This window comes from Aegilops tauschii, chromosome 3 (genome assembly GCF_002575655.3).
Source record: "Aegilops tauschii subsp. strangulata cultivar AL8/78 chromosome 3, Aet v6.0, whole genome shotgun sequence".
NCBI lineage: Eukaryota > Viridiplantae > Streptophyta > Magnoliopsida > Poales > Poaceae > Aegilops > Aegilops tauschii.
In genome coordinates, this window is record NC_053037.3 from 611,308,022 (window position 1) to 611,321,557 (window position 13,536).

At 45.3% G+C, this 13,536-nt stretch overlaps 2 long non-coding RNA genes and 1 pseudogene across 2 annotated transcripts; 2 read left to right on the forward strand and 1 right to left on the reverse strand.

Moving 5' to 3' along the window:
• Nucleotides 1-2,683: 2,683 nt before the first annotated feature.
• On the forward strand, nt 2,684-5,026 carry LOC120962090 (uncharacterized). The gene is made up of 3 exons (XR_005752908.2): nt 2,684-2,858; nt 2,941-3,020; nt 4,876-5,026. It is a non-coding gene; the product is annotated as an uncharacterized lncRNA (long non-coding RNA).
• LOC109764726 (uncharacterized) lies at nt 3,405-8,470 on the reverse strand (annotated as a pseudogene).
• A 2,069-nt stretch (nt 8,471-10,539) lies between these two features.
• LOC120976268 (uncharacterized) lies at nt 10,540-13,307 on the forward strand. The gene is made up of 2 exons (XR_012181101.1): nt 10,540-11,415; nt 12,910-13,307. It is a non-coding gene; the product is annotated as an uncharacterized lncRNA (long non-coding RNA).
• Nucleotides 13,308-13,536: the final 229 nt, after the last annotated feature.

The following is a 13,536-nucleotide window of genomic DNA, read 5'->3' on the forward strand; positions in this document are numbered from 1 at the left end:
TAAACATGGCATGAATACTTCATAAATTATAGATACGTTGGAGATGTATCAACTATCACCGCCCACAACTCTTTGTGTTCTACCCGTGCATATCATCTACGCATAGACCTTGCTCATGATGCCATGATTCGGAATCTTTGCATGGAAAACAAAAAAATTCTACGCACACGCAATGATCTATCCATGGAGATGCATAGCAACGAGGGGGAGAGTGTGTCTACGTACCGTAAGCGGAAGCGTTTCACAACGCGGTTGATGTAGTCGAACTTTCTTCGCTATCCATCGATCGAGTACCGAACGTACGGCACCTCCGACTTCTGCACATGTTCAGCTCGGTGACGTCCCTCGCCTTCTTGATCCAGCAAGACGTCGAGGTAGTAGATCAGTTCCGTCAGCACGACGGCGTGGTGACGGTGATGGTGAAGTGATGTCCGCAGGGCTTCGCCTAAGCACTACGAAAATATGACCGGGGGAGTAAACGGTGGAGGAGGGGCGCCGCACACGGCTAGGCAATCGTCTGGTGTGTTCTAGGGGCGCCCTCCCACATATATACATAGGTGGTAGGGGGAGGGGAGAGGCGAGGAGGCGCCCCAAGTAGGAGCGAATCCTACTTGGGCTCCTCCCAAGCCCCCCCCCCCCGCCATATATGCCGGAGCGGGAAGGAAAGAGGAGGGGGAGAAAGGCAAGGGGGAGGCCGAATCCCCCTTTCCTTTCTCTTTCCCTCTTTTCCTTCTCCTGGTTCGGCCCACATCGTGGGGCGCACCAGCCCCTTGTGGCTGGTGCGTTTCCCCTCTTGGCCCATAAGGCCCATATCTTTTGTTGGCGGTGCCTGGAACCCCTTCCGGTAACCTGATATGTACCCGGTACCCTCCGGAACACTTCCGGTGTCTGAATACCATCGTCCTATATATCAATCTTTACCTCTCGACCATTTTGAGACTCCTCGTCATGTCCGTGATCTCATCCGGGACTCAGAACAGCATTCGGTCACCAAATCACATAACTCATATAATACTATATCGTCATCGAACGTAGCATGCGGACCCTACGGGTTCGAGAACTATGTAGACATGACCGGGACACCTCTCCGATCAATAACCAATAGCAGAACATGGATGCCCATATTGGCTCCTACATATTCTACGAACATCTTTATCGGTCGAACCGTTATGACAACATATGTAATTCCCTTTGTCCATAGGTATGTTACTTGCCCGAGATTCGATCGTCGGTATCTCCATACCTAGTTCAATCTCGTTACCGGCAAATCTCTTTACTCGTTTCGTAATACATCACCTTGTGACTAACTCCTTAGTCATGTGCTTGCAAGCTTATGATGTGTATTACCGAGAGGGCCCAGAGATACCTCTCCGATACTCGGAGTGACAAATCATAATCTCGATCAATGCAAACTCAACAAACACCTCCGGAGATACTTGTAGAGCATCTTTATAATCACCCAGTTATGTTGTGATGTTTGATAGCACACAAGGCATTCCTCCGGTATCCGGGAGTTGCATAATCTCATAGTCGAAGGAATATGTATTTGACATGAAGAAAGCAATAGCAATAAAACTGAACGATCATTATGCTAAGCTAGCGAATGGGTCTTGTCCATCACATCATTCTCCTAATGATGTGACCCCGTTATCAAATGACAACTCGTGTCCATGGTTAGGAAACGTTAACCATCTTTGATCAACGAGCTAGTCTAGTAAAGCCTCACTAGGGACACGCTATTTGTTATGTATTCACACATGTATTAAGGTTTCTGATCAATGTAATTCTACCATGAGTAATAAACCTTTATCATGAATAAGAAAATATAAAATAACAACTTTATTATTGCCTCTAGGGCATATTTCCTTCAGGTATGTGTTGGCCTAAAATCCGAGATGCACCCAAAAAAAACATGAAACCGCTGATACCAGTAGCCCATGAGACTCGGGTCGACTCGTAAAATCGACCTGAGGATCATCTCCACTCGACAGCATACATAAAAATGGAAACACGGTGTGCATAGTCCCCGAGACTCAAGTTGGGTGCGACCGACCAACCCGAGGATCATAATCTCCTCAGAAATTTTTTGCACTTCTAAAATTGTCTGCACTGAATCATCAATGTAGTAGCCCCCAAGCCACTAGTCGGGTGGCAACACCAGATCAGGGGACCGATGTAACACATTAATCCGATATAACACCAAGTCATAATGCTGACTGACTAATCTCCTCGGAATAATGCAGTGTAAAGAAAAAATTTGTAGACCATAGATGTTCACATCTTTGGAATCATGCATTTAACATCAGAGACTACACTGCCTTCTTCTATTTTCTCAGCTACAGGACCAACTTCATGTACACATTATTGTTATTAAACTGAAAAATCAGTGTAAGTTGGCGTTTTGAGTAAATTAACTACCCCTATAATCACAATGAAGGCACCCACACCGAAAACCAAATCAAGCATAATGTGGTGTTGCATCGACAGATCGGAAATGGTGATCATTTGTTTTTAGGTTTGGTGATCCTTTTTTAGGAGCAAACTCACGACTCGGTAATCAGCCCGCCGTTCACGGGCCAAAATAATAACTGGGCCCCTCTCTTCCATCTAGCCCATAGGCACACCATCGGTCCATCACGGAGTCTCTCTCTCTCTCTGCCGAAGCCCCGCAGAAAAAAACAGAGGCGCACCCCTCCTCGCCGTCGACGACGACGCGGCGACGGCTTGCACGCGAGGTTGGCGACCCTCGCTGTGCCGACGACTTCTGGTTTTGTGCCAGATGCAGTGGCCCCTCGCGGCCTGGCCGGAGCTCGCCGAGGTGCCGCAGCATCTGAACTGGATCGGAGCCGGGGCCAGAGGTACAAATATCTCGCCGCTTCTCATCAACCCGCTATCAGTTTCAGTTTGATTGATGACTGATTAGTTTAGTTTCGTCGGTAGGGGGGTGAGGAGGTGGATGACGAGGGCTGTTCGTCCGGACGGTGCTATGAGGATTCGGGCTCTGCCGAAATTTGTTTCGGGTACCAAACCAACTTGATGATTATTCTTTGGGTTTGTCTAGATGTGCTTTAGCAAAACTGTTATTCTTTCATGACGCCCAAGATTGCAGCTCGTCTCTGCGATATCTGTGCAGAATAGTACGGAGTACATTTTATCCAGCATCAGTGTAAGGCACCTCCGACCTCCCTCCATGACTCCTAGCTAGTTGGGGAAACTGAGTGGCGTCTCTGTCACACTCAAATCCTAGCTTAACTGTTGGGGAGCATTAAGTGGTTATTTTCCACTCAGGATTGTACACGGATCGGTGTGTCTGATCTTTCTTACCAGGAGGATTGTACATAGAGCGGATACGACCACTTACCACCAACAGATGAGAGAGCAGAAAACGGACAATACCTCATCTGTTTGGGTGCCGCAACAGGAATTAACACTAGAAATGTAGCAATTGTCTTCCAACTTTTGATAAGAAGTCTTCTTGCGTCTTTAGACCAGTTCACACAATACATTACCTAAACATGAGAATACACACATTATGATAGATGATAAGGTAGAAACGTGAACACATAGAGTGGCATATTACAACTCATAGCTCCCTCCAGTAATTGCATAACTATACCAAGAGTCTTGTGTCTTCAGACCAGTTCACGCAATCCGTAACCATTTGCCTATTTTCCCCCATTTCATCAGAATACCTGCTGTGAATCCAACGCCAAAGCCCACCCCAACAAAGAGAAACAAAATGATATCAACATGATCTCTGGATGTGTTGACTTGCACCTCATTTCGATTACTTGAATCGCCACATGGTTTCGACAAGGGTGGTCCACAGAGCCCTGTATTCCCTTCATATGAAGTGTTCTCAAATGTCAGAAACTGACGTGACTGTGGTATTCTTCCATCCAGCTTGTTTCTGCACAAGCCAAGGGTGCTAAGAAATGTTAAATCTGTCAACTCTTGTGGAATCTCCCCTGAAAGCTTGTTCCAGGATAGGTCTAGTGACTCCAACTGACGCATCTCACCAATTTGTGGTGGAATCCTTCCTGTAAATGCATTATGCGACATGTTCAATATGTGTAGTGAAACTAGACTTCCAACTGATTTGGGAATGTCACCCTCCAATGCATTATTTGAGAAGTCAATTGCAGTTAAGGTAGTCAAGACTTCTTCAAAAGTCACATATTGCCCTTTGTATGTGATTGCAACAGTATCATGGTAGTCTCTATAAAATGACTGATGGCTTAAGATATTTCCCATGTCATTGAACTTTGCCATCATAGATGCGAGCCTCTCAAACCATTGCGGATCCAAATTGCCAGAGAAATTGTTTGAAGCTATATCAATGATTTGTAACTTTGAAAAGTATTCCCTGGATTTTCTATCTCTGGTAGGATAAGTAAGCGAGCCATAGAACAGGTTGGATCCCAGAACGATGATACGAAGATCAGAGAGCCTACCCAGCCAAAATGGGAAAGTACCAACCATCCGATTGTTTCCAATGTCAAGAATCCCCAAGTCAGCGCAGTTGGAAAGAGACCTAGGAAGTTGCCCTTGAATATTATTGCCATGTAAATCTATTGTCTGGAGATTACAGTGGTCACTAACATTATCAGACAATGTTCCCTTAAAATGATTCTCCCTCAAATTTAATACGACCAAGCTTCTACCTTCTATCAGGCAGGAGGGTATTAACCCACTGAAGTTGTTGTATGACAAGTCAAGGACTTTGAGGTTGCTTGCATCACAAACTGAATGCGGTATATGCCCACTTATGTTATTTCTTGACAACTTGAGATACACAGTTTGGGAAAGATAAGCAGTGAAATTTGGCATAACAGAAGAGAATCTATTGTTTGAATAATCGACTGCTTTCAACAGGTTTGGCATCGGGGCCTGGCCTTGAAGTCTATTGGAGCTGAGATCAAGAGAATCCAAACGACTGTATGGGAGTAGATATGAAGTGAGTTGCATATGTGTGAACATGTTGTTTGAAAGATCTAATTCTCTAAGGCTATCATTCCATGTCTCCCATATCCATTGGGGTATAGTCCCCTGTATTATGTTGTTCGAAAGGTCTAGTACTTCCATATGGTTGATATGCATCAAGAATCTAGGCATTGTTGTCATGTTGCAAGACACCAGTACTAATATTGAGAGCTTAGGTAGTAAGGGCACTCTTGATTTATTGCCTTCTCCATCCAAGACGGATAACCTGTTGTTTGATAGATCCAATGAAGTAAGCTTTCGTAACTTCCAAAGTGAATTCAGTTCTACCAAACCTGTTAAGTTGTTCGAGCTAAGATCCAGGTCTATCAAACTTGTGAGTTGAAAGAATGATCCAGGAATCTGTCCACTAATTTGATTTTGACCCAAAGAAACAATTATCATATGTGAATATAGAGTATCAAACTCTTGTATTGGTCCAGAAAGCTGGTTTGATGAAAGCTCCAACTGTAACATGGCTGGCAAAGTGAATAGATATGTTGGAATCTCTCCTGGAAATAGAGTTAACAACCTAGTGAAGTCAACAAAATGCATAATGAATCATAAACCAAAGTTTGAGACAATCTTAAGAGGCCAAATATTTTAACTAGTGCTAGGAATTAGCGAATAGAATTTTTTGTACGCCCCTCAGAGTGCATCTTTTTGTATTACAAGAATACACTGAGAATGAGCAAAAGATAGATTCTTGCATAGTTTTTTTTTAAACCAAGATAAGCATCAATTGAATATTTCTGCACCTGTCTAAAAGTAGAACATCGGCACACACAATATTTTCTCGAAAAGCTTGGAAAACATCTCTTAGAATTAGTAATCTATTTTCAGACAATTTCATTAATCTTTTCTTGATAGTTCTATTTTTTTTAAAGCCTGACCTATATGCTCTTTAACATTCGCATCATTCCCTGAAAAGAAGTGTTAGTGGAAGGACTGTTGTGTTCAAGTAAAAATATTAAGACTCTTACTTTTTCAATCAAAACCATTGTATTTTGCAGACATCTGCAAGGCGTTTTGCTTCATAATTATGTGCAACGTAAGTCAAAATATATCAAATAATGCAATGTTAAACCATCAGTGCAATAAAATTTTCTCATGTTATAATATTAAAGCATTTGTCAACATTGTTCAGAAACAAAATGATTAATTACGCTTGGAGTATATGGCAAGCGAAATAAACATGATGTCCATCATATTATAGATAACAAGTCATATTCTTCAAAAACGAAATCGCAGTCCTTATTCATAATGGTATCTACACCCATGGAGCTGGTTGTCCCCTTTTCATGCCAGGGAGGTAATGGAGCAGTTGACGTTGATTTTCGATGGACACCATTTTACTTTTCTAGTTTATAATAAATTTCATTTGGACAAAATTAAGGTCGAACTAACTTTATATGTTTTAGTAATAGTAACTTGCACAAACATAATCTTTTCTCGTTCGATGTTCTGTATTCTTTTTGTTAGGAAGGGTGGTTGATGACTTGCTAGTGGATTCTAAGCTCTGAATTCAGTGAGTATTATCATTTGGTAACAATATCATGGTACCTAATTTTTTATACTCAAAACTTCAACACAGTTTGTCATAGAAGTTTTATACGATGTGTCACATGTCTAGCATCGGTTAATTAGGAGCAAATGTTTTATTTATTATTCATGACAAAGAGAAGCAAGTGTTTATTTTCATCATTTGTTTTTATTCTAGCTATGATGTGAATACTTGGGTTGTGAATTGAATCTAACCTCTGAGATCATTCTGCGAAAGATCCAGATAAATCAGCTGAGTCAAGTTCACAATTGTACTTGGTATTCTGCCAGAAAACCTGCAGCCTGTTAGTACTAATGCCGTCAAATTGCTGAGATGTCCAAAATCTGTTGTTATTGGACCTGATAATTCACTATATGAAATTTCCAATCTTCTTAGTTTCTTGAGATTGCCAATTGAAGATGGTATTGTCCCAGAGAAGGCACAATCAGAGATTCTCAAGGAAGTCAACTTGTTGAGGTTCCCAATTGATGGTGATATTTGCCCAAAGAAACCACAGAAAGTCATCTCCAAACTTGTCAAGTTGGTGAGGTTGCCAATCAAAGGGGGCATTATCTTGGAGGAATAGCACTCAGAGAGTTGCAAGCTTGTCAAGTTCTTAAGGCTACTAATCCATGAGAAAAATGGTCCAAACTCTCCCGAAAATTGAGCAAAAGAGAGCTGCAAATTTTGCAAGGAGTTGAGCTTGTTGAGGAATAAATCATTCGGCTCCATAGAAATTGACCCTCCTTCAAGACCTAGCTCAGTAAGAGACAGAAGATTGCTAAAAGAGCTCAGCCTGACACCAGAGAAATTAGTGTACTGTATATTCAAAGTCTCCAAAGAAGCCCCACCTGGAAATTCTGGTAAATGCCCTGACAGTTGTTCGTTGTGTGACACATCAAGGACTCTTATATTCTTGAGTTGAAATATTGTCTGAGGAAACCAACCACTGAAGTTGTTATAGCTGAGTTGAAGAACGCTTAAATTGAGAAAGTCCGTGAAGAATTCAGGTACCGCACCAGAAATTCCATCATTAAGCTTGAGGTTGACCACGGTAAGGGATCTAAGACTTGACAGAGAAGAGTGGATTGCACCATGGAGTTGGCAGTACACCATGCTTAAAACCTGAAGACGGGGGACAGCTTTACCTAGAGCACTGCTCCACTCCTCTCCGCTACTAGATATGTCCACTCCATCAAGGTACAACTCCCTCAGATTATTGAGGTTTGCCAGTAAGGTCTTAAAAGCTGGGCTCTCGTAACACCAGTAAGTTATAGCCATCCCAGATAGCATAGAGATTTGTAATTTCAGCTGATTCAATATTATGCACTGAAGAAAGGTCCAATGATATGAGGTTTGTGAGTTTGCCGATGGCGATAGGAATCTGACCGTAGAAGCCTGAATAAGAAAGGTTGAGGTGAGTGAGCTTGGATAGCCTCTCGAAGCCATCTTCCGGAATGCGAGATCCACCAAAATCATTCATGCTGAGGTCGAGGTAGCGCAGGGAGGTGAGGTTGAAGAGCGCGGCATGGCAGCCATAGCTGTAGAGGCCACGGCCGCCGAGGTCAAGAACTGTGACACTGCTGCTGTTGCGGCTGCCAGATACACCATCGCAGCCGATGCCCTCCCAGAGGCAGCAGTCGGTACCAGGTTGCCACGACGGCAGGGTGGTAGTGGAGTAGTCGAAGATGAAGGACTGCTTTAGTTGGAGAAGTGCTGTAGCCTGGTCCTGGTGGCAGTAAGAAGCAGCTGATGTGTTGCCATGGCCATGGGAGGTAGATGTGGCTAGTGAGTAGAGTTGTATCTGCATGAAGAAGGCAAGTAGGCGAGTAGCACGAGCCATCACTTCGTTTAGACCTGTGAACTGCAACACCACTCCCAAGAACAATATACAGCATCGCCTCTTTTCTTCTTTGTGTGAAATATCACCGTTCCTTTCACGAGCAAGGAGCCACAGGTGTATAATTCTGAAAACGAAGGGAAAAGGTGTGGTGTAGCGGCAGAAGAATCTTCCTCAAGGATTGCTTTGAAAATTCAAAGGCCGAGACTGCTGCCCAGATCAACCTGCACCATGCATGAGCTTCAGAGGTCAAGTCATAATTAATATGCCGGATCTAAGAGGGCATACAGATCAGTACACTGTTGATTGATGGATGATGACATGAAGGGTCTTCGAATAATTCTTTTTCTACGAGATCTTTGTGAAGGTCTTTTCAGCTCAATATCAAGTTATTAGACAGATTCAGGCTTGTATGTATGACTACTAGTGGTATGTACTGCACGCTGTCGGTACTAATCTTCAGCGATGAACCAACACAACCAATTTAAATGTTACAAAGCATGCTAATACCCGCAGCCTGTGTGATATTGGTGGTTGTGGAAACCAAAGCAAAAGTGTGAAGCAAAAATGTGAAGCAAGAAGTATCAAAGTGAACCCCGCAACGCCCGAACCCCGCGGGCGACCTGGGCTGAACCTGTTGAAATATATTGCCCACCTCTCTCCATCAGTTCGGACTTTTGGAAGAGTTGGCTGGAGTATGAATTCAATATGGTATCAAAGCCAAGAGGTCTTGAGTTCATGACCTGCCAACGCAGTATTAAAACAAAAAGATTCTATGGCCTACATCGATCCCACGTCTAAGAACTAAATAAGTCTAGACGTGAGGGAGAGTGTTGAACTATTGGACGAGTTGGCTGGAGCATGAATTCAATAGAACCCTAGCCTTCGGGCGAACTCCCACCTCACCAGATCTCCATCCCCTCGCCGCTGCAAGCAGGCGCAGCCGGGCAAAGCCCACGCAGTGTCGGCGGCGGCGGGGCACTCCGGTTCTTCCTCTCGCGGGGAGTCCGTTGTGGGGGGCGCGTGTGGTGCACGGACGCGGGTGTGGTGGGCTCTGGCTCTCACAGCGCGATGGCGGCTGATAGATCGGATCTCGGGGCGACGGCCTCAGTCAGTGGCGCGCGGTGCAGCCTGCCTTGCTGGTGCAGATGGGCGGCCTTCCACGGCTGCGTGGGCCGTGTGGAGGTGGTGGCGCTGCGGCGGCTTCTCGTTGGCCATCGGAATTTAATGGGAAGCGTCGTCTCCGACTCGATCTGCTCCGGTTCGTGCTGGCTTCGGTACATGGAGTCTGCGGTAGACGTTTACTGGTGTTGCTTGGACAAAGTAAACGCCCCGCCGCGCGAATTCCCTTCCCGGAGGCTTCGTTGTGGATCCTGTTCCTCCCACCTCTGCCATGAACGCAGGTGAAAGCCTATGTTCCTCTGTTTAGGTGACGACGACACCTTGTCGAGTTCCTTCCTGAAGGCGTCGGCTGGGGGACTGTTCATGGTGGTGGAGTTGCTGGTAGTTCGGAGTCGGCGTGAGATGGCATGTCGGTGGAGCGGCGTGGCATCAACCGTATCATCGATGGTGGGTCTCGGTGGCATGGTGCAGCAGAGTGTCAACCACGGACGCGTCTTGATGAAGAGGCGCAGAGCGGTGGCGTGGTCTGGCGTCGTAGTGATGTCCACGGAAGATGGGCCTGCCAAGATCAATGCAATAATCACTCCTCTAGATGGGACGATGGAAGTTGGTGGTGGCGAATCCTAGAGCGTGCACATGCTGTGCGCGTTGTGGACATCTAGACCGGATGGTCTCTCGGCTTGCCAGGTGGGTACCTTCTTGAGGCCACTAGATTAGATGGGTCAGTTGATACGGTCAGGACACATTTTTATACATGTAGGTGTAGCGACTTTATTTGCCTCAAAGGTGGTTTTGGGTTGATCTTTGTACACATTTTGTGAGACTGATGAATAAATTAATAAAGATGGCTGCATGCATTATTTCGATGCAGAGGCCATAGGTTATGCTCCTTTTTGAAAAAAAATGTGATATTGATGCTATGTTTTTTTTTGTGCTGGGCGAGTGTATAAATCTCTACTTCTAATGGAGGAGTCTGTACGTCATTTTGTTCGTTCGCTAACCCCCACCCCCCTCGATCGATACCTCCACCAGATCCCATCCCCACCGATTTTTTATCTCCCCTGAGAAACCGGTACGCATCAAACCAGGGAGAAAAACCCACACTTTCCTAATCAAATCTGATTTTTTATGGACCTCGATAAGTCCCGAATATTCAGAATTTAAACATGCCAATCCGAACTTTTTTCATGGCAACTTTAATCAAGGCGTTGTTGACAAAACAATGTCGAGCGACCGCGGAGGCAACGCATGACCGATATGCGGCAGGAGGGAGGACGAGGCATGGGCGACGGCCGGCCCCGTCCTCGTCACACTCCATAAAGGGTGCATGCCCGCGGAGGCAGTCGCCCGGGTGTGGCCGACTGTGAGGTGGGCGGGTTGTGTTCAGGAGCGCCCTCGGCATGCCGCTGCCGGAGAATTTCAGGAGTAGCCACCTGTCGCGTGCGTCCGCGCCACAAAATGGGAACCCCTTCACGGCCTCCGACATGAAGGAGTACTCCGACGTAGAGGAGGTCGAGGTATGCACCGGCGACAGGTACTATGACGTGACCGTGACGACCCCCCCCCCCCCCCCCCCCCCCCCCCCCCCCTGTACCGGTACGCCAACGTGCCCAGGCAGCAGAACTACTACTCCATCTGAGCACGTCAAGGGACACGGCGCTGCCAAGGGGGAAGCCACTGTAGCCGCGGCGGCCGCAGGTGTGCTGCTGCGTACTCGAGGAGGAGAAGCACTGGGACTCTGCAGGCAGCTCGTGGTTCTCAAGCCAGGTAGCGTGGCGGAGCAATGGGTGGGTATGCATCTGAGTACTCACATACTGGTCCAGTCCGGGGAACAATGCGATTCCGAAGGCTCGTAAGGCAGCCAAGCCAGTCGGAACACTGCTCCACTCATGTCTCTGCTGGAGGCGATGTCAAATCTTCTCCTAAAGTGGTTAGTTTCCTGTGCTAATTGATAAACTATTGTCATTTTGTTTACTCCCTGCTCATTATCTGCCATATCAAATGAGCGAATAGCACTAGTTCCAGTCCTCCAGTGCATATGAAAGCTCTGGTATTTTTCCTAAGATACACAATCATTCGTCTTTGCTGTAACATGAAGATCAATATGCCTGTGATAGATAATCTTTGCACTTGGGCTAGGCATTGAAATTGTTCAACATATAGATATTGCAACAATTATTTTTCTCATTGAACAAACCTTCTCTATATGCTACTGTTAAGATACACAAGCTGTTTACTGGTATCTTCTTTTGGACGACATGCTTGTGCATTTAGTTCGATAATGATCTAGCCAATATTTATTACTCTAAAAAAATCTTTGTAGAAATCCAATTTTGCTTACCATTATGATATGGATATTTACTTTCCTTTGGAAAATGCAAGAATAATTTGATTCCTCAACTGCATCATAATGGTATTTGTTGTTTGTCCCATCGATGATGCATGTAACCTAGGACCCAGAGTTTCTTCCCAAATTTGTTTCTTTTTTCCGCGTCATCTATCGCCATAAATTGCAAGGGTCATCTGTTTTCCTTCTTTCTAAAACACAAGTGAAGTTGTGATACCGTTCTTACACAATAGAGTAGATTTTACTATGTGGAATCGAACGAGTCATGTGCAGGATGGTTTATCCGATGTCGGAGTGATTCAATGCCGGAGTGTGCCCCGGGATCGAGCCCTGGAACAACGGCCGCTGCCTACTAAGGTGGTCATGGACGACCAACACAGCGGACACCATCTCCTCATCGTTGGATGAAGAATCATCTTAGCCGCAAAGAAAATTATGGAAAAAGAACTCGTCGGCGGAGTCCATTTATACCTTGCGGGCAAACCGTTGAACAGCTTGCGGGCGTTGTCGAAGAAGCAGGCCAGCGAACAGACGCGCGTCTGCCTTGGACAAGTAGCTGCCTTGACGGCGTCAGACGAGTATGCATACATTGTTGAAGGAGTTGTCCGGGGGCGTGGGGGGCCGAGGTGTGGTGCTCGCGCTGATGTCGGGAGGAAGTTGTGGTGGCTCGGGGGCGAGTCGGTGATACCGTTCTTACACAATAGAGTAGATTTTACTATGTGGAATCGAATGAGTCATGTGCAGGATGGTTTATCCGATGTGTCCAGTGCACCACCAATTAAAGGACGCGTCTTATCTCAAGTTGCATGCGATCCCACCAAGTCAATCTGCTTCCTCGTTTATCTCTACTACCTAAATTCATAACTTCACATGTACTCCCTCCGTAAACTGAGCGTTTAGATCACTATTTAGAAAGAAGGTAAGCAAATTTTGTATGTGCATCGGCATATTGCTGCATCGTCCATGACTTCGACAACTAAAATTGGGAATTTAATTCGTTAAATTTATATACTAACCAAATAGTTTGTCGAAGCTTTCAAAGCGTATACTTACATGATATTTTCTTCCGTGGTGCAGGTTCTTGAACAGACCCAGCAACGCACGGGCGTAAAGGTTTCCAACTATTTTGCTAAAGATGCTACTTGCTTCAGCTCTTTTGGACATGAAGTAGTTGAACTGGGAATTCGATCTGGTTTGCAACTTTTTTTCTCGAGTGCAGTACGTCCCAATGGCTTATCCAGACGACCTAGAAGGATTAAGATCTCTGCCGCAGTACCTGACAGAAACTAATTATGTTGCAGGTCGATCTACTTTATGGTCACACCGATCTCCAGTATTTTAATTCAGTTTTCATCTAAAATTAATTTTCATAAGAAAAATACTACTCTTAATTAGTTGAGGGGCAAAGTTATGGTCTCTCTGATTGTGACATGGATCGCATTGTTATAAGAAAAATCTCAACAAATTGTATGTTCTCTTTTTCCTTAGCTTCATTGACAATAAAACATGGGAAACGTTGTACACCGGCTGACCGGCCTAGCCGCGCGCCGGTCGAGTGCGCATCGTACGATCCGTATTGATCGACTGGCTCCTGTTGCACCAACGACCCACATGCTGGTGGGCCTTGGCCGCTTTTTTTCTTATTGAGCTGCCCGACCGCTTTTCTTCCCACGCTTATCTCTGTCCTTAGCCGTGTCCACTCTT